The sequence below is a fragment of the Nestor notabilis genome, unplaced genomic scaffold (genome assembly GCF_000696875.1).
Source record: "Nestor notabilis isolate BGI_N333 unplaced genomic scaffold, ASM69687v1 scaffold8661, whole genome shotgun sequence".
NCBI classification, from domain to species: Eukaryota; Metazoa; Chordata; class Aves; order Psittaciformes; family Psittacidae; genus Nestor; species Nestor notabilis.
This window is the reverse complement of record NW_009914178.1, coordinates 18,172-21,235: the sequence shown is the minus strand read 5'-3', so window position 1 is coordinate 21,235 and position 3,064 is coordinate 18,172. Positions and strand designations below refer to the sequence as shown.

The 3,064-nt window shown below is 42.1% G+C and overlaps 1 pseudogene; it reads right to left on the bottom strand.

The window, feature by feature from the left end:
• Positions 1–815: 815 nt before the first annotated feature.
• LOC104412725 lies at positions 816–1,748 on the bottom strand (annotated as a pseudogene).
• Between the last annotated feature and the right edge of the window lie 1,316 nt (positions 1,749–3,064).

Genomic DNA, 3,064 nt, shown 5'->3' with positions numbered 1-3,064 from the left:
CCAGTCCTCCCAATAGCTTCCAGACAGGGCTAGGTTAGAAACAAAAAGTTAGTTATGTGTGATGTTAGAGGAACTGAGAATCTGAGACACAAGAATAAGTTTCCCTCAGTTCTACCTATGGAATTTCAATAACAACCTGTCAACAGTTAACCCTGGATATTTCTTCAAAGACTGACAGCACAAAGCTCCTGCTAACAGTCCCGTCATTCACATTCAAATGGCTAAGCTGTTTAAATTCCTTCCTCCTTCCATTTCCCTGGGTTAAACGTGTATATTCTTTGGATTTGGGAAGAAAGACTCATTCCTCATTATTTTAGTCTCCATAGAAAGTATCGTTCTAGAGTCAAGAACAAACTAGCTGCCAAGTGTCCAACGACCCCAGATCACTCTGGTGTGCAGAGGACTTACAAGAGCAAGGCTGCTATGTAACTCAGAGAGATACCATCCAGGAAGAGAAGCATGACAGCACACAGTCCTTTTCCAAAGCTTCCCACTTATTGTGGAGGCACGTGTGCAGAGGACTTACAAGAGCAAGGCTGCTATGTAACTCAGAGAGATACCATCCAGGAAGAGAAGCATGACAGCACACAGTCCTTTTCCAAAGCTTCCCACTTATTGTGGAGGCACCACAGGGACTCCGTGATGAAGCACCAGAACAAGGAAAGCAGGAATACAGTCAAAGCATCTCCTCAGCAGTGGGTTTTCAAAAGAACCACGTCTTCTGAAAGCTCCAAAAAAAATCCAGATCCCCAGAGCAATAAGCAGAATTGTGCAATTCAAAACCACACAGACGTGAAATCTGACTTTCAAAGGGCTTTATATTACAAAAAGAAAAATGTTAAGTCACAACGAATGTGAAAAATCCATTCAATGAGGCTTGTTTCCAGTTTGCTAGGAAAGCTACTTTGCTCTTCCTTATTCCCAGTCTAATGCTGAAAACATGATTGCCAAAACAGTGCTACCTCGAGCTAGGTTTTTAAAATCAAACTTGCTCTGCCAGATCCAGTACTCAGAACTTGTCTAGCTTGTAGAAACAAGCCTTCACGACTCTGCCTCCAAAGTATCTTCCATTTAGATCCACAACAGCTTTGATGGCAGATTCAACCCATTCAAACTCGAGGAATATTCTTACAGAGTCATCATTAGGGGCACCAGGAATCTCAAAGATGACACATTTCCCAACCTTGCCATACTTCTCACATTTCTCCTTAGTTTCCAATTCTAGATCTTCATCCACCTCCCCAGCACCTACCATGCTCCTTAGTAAGACCACTTTAGTTGGGCATTTCAGTATCTCAGTCAACAGGTTAGAATCTACTTTCTTGCCTGTTTCTTTCTCTGTAGAATCACCAACAATGATCTTGCCACCCCTCTTGCTTGTTTTCTCTACTAATAGTGCTGTGCTCAAGCCCTTGTTCATGCTTTCCCAGCCCCTGGCCCTCTCTGAAACCATACTTCTGCATGATTTTATGAGCCACTGTCCCACCCATGTTAGCAAGGAAAGAGTTGCTAGGTCCTGGGGGGGAATGAGGTCTTTCTGGCTCATCATGCACCGGAGGAGGAATAGCTGCTTTGGAAGATGGTGGCCAAGGTCTCGACTCCTCTTCATATGGAAATGATGTTACACGTTCTTTGTCCTTCTCAACAAGAGAAGTGGGTGGTGCAATGGCAGCTCCTCCCATACTTCTTTTTCATCTCTCCCTTTCATAATCTTCATCGTCATCAGAACCTGGATCTGGTCTTCTTGAAAAGCCACTGGCTTCATGTCTGTCTTTACGTCTTTTTTCTCTTTCTTATGAATACGAAATAAGACTTCTAACCTGATGTGGGAAAAACCAATCTGGATGATGGAACTGGTGCCAGTTTGTTAGCCACTAGCAAGAGTCACTGCAGCACACCTTGAGGTGCCAACAACAGCTTGACCAGCCAGCAGCAGTGACAGAAAGACACATTTTATTGTGTGGTGAAAGTGCACAGGCATAAAGAAGTCTCAAGAGACCTAAGTAGGCTGGATCACAGGGATCTTGGGGCTTTGGCAGCTTTTTTTAGGTCCAAGGACATGTCCACAATCTCCACAGCCAGATCATTCTAGACAAAGCAAGCAGCTGAGCAGGCAGCAGGAAGAGAAACACTGCAGGGACAAAAGTGCTTTTGGGTGCAGCAGCAACTGCTACCCAGAGAGTATGAGCATTAGTTTACACATTTTGTTCCTCAACCCAGATAAGGTCTCTGAATACTCTTCATTCAAGCATGTGCTCCAGTTAATCTCGAGTGACTGTTTCTGAGGTGACAGAAAAGCTTGAAGACTTACAATGCTTAACATTTGGCAAATCTTCCTTATTTCTCAGCTGAAGGTATAAACAAAATGTAAATACCAATTAACCTGATACTAACAGGTATTTTCCTGTAACTGTCAGCTTATTTGCAGTGCACCTGAGTCACATGAAACTGGGAACACACAAGGAAAAAAAAAAAGAAAACCAAGAGTTACACCTGAGTCAGCATCAACAACTGATCAAACTGAATCACTGTCAGACAAACAAGGAAGTTGGGAAACTCTGTATCACAGGTATTTTGATTGGGAATTTCCTCTTTAATATAACTTGAGATATTTTAACTCCACTTTTATTGCAGAAACTGATTAAAGGAACACTGATGGAAAATGAAGTATTCTTCAAAGTTAGGTATAATCTTAACAGTAGTAAATGACAATGCCCTCTAAATCCAGTCTCTTGACTGTTGACATATACAGCAATAGAAACACTTTCATACTTGTTTGATACATGACAATGCATTTATGAACACAGATAGCTAGGTCCAGTATCCATGGTATCACATTATTTTCTTGTTCACAGTAAGCAATCTCGAGTTTTTGCAAAGTGAGAAAAGCTTTCATACCTCATAAAGAAAAACTTTAATGCAGATAACAGCGATTTAACTGCTCAAGGTATAATGATTTCCACCTTCAAAGGTGTCCAGTGCACACTAAGATGAGGGTGTCTATTTCACTACTAGTGTGGAGGACAGCACATGGCCCGTGTAGCAGGCAAAATAGTACTGTGCA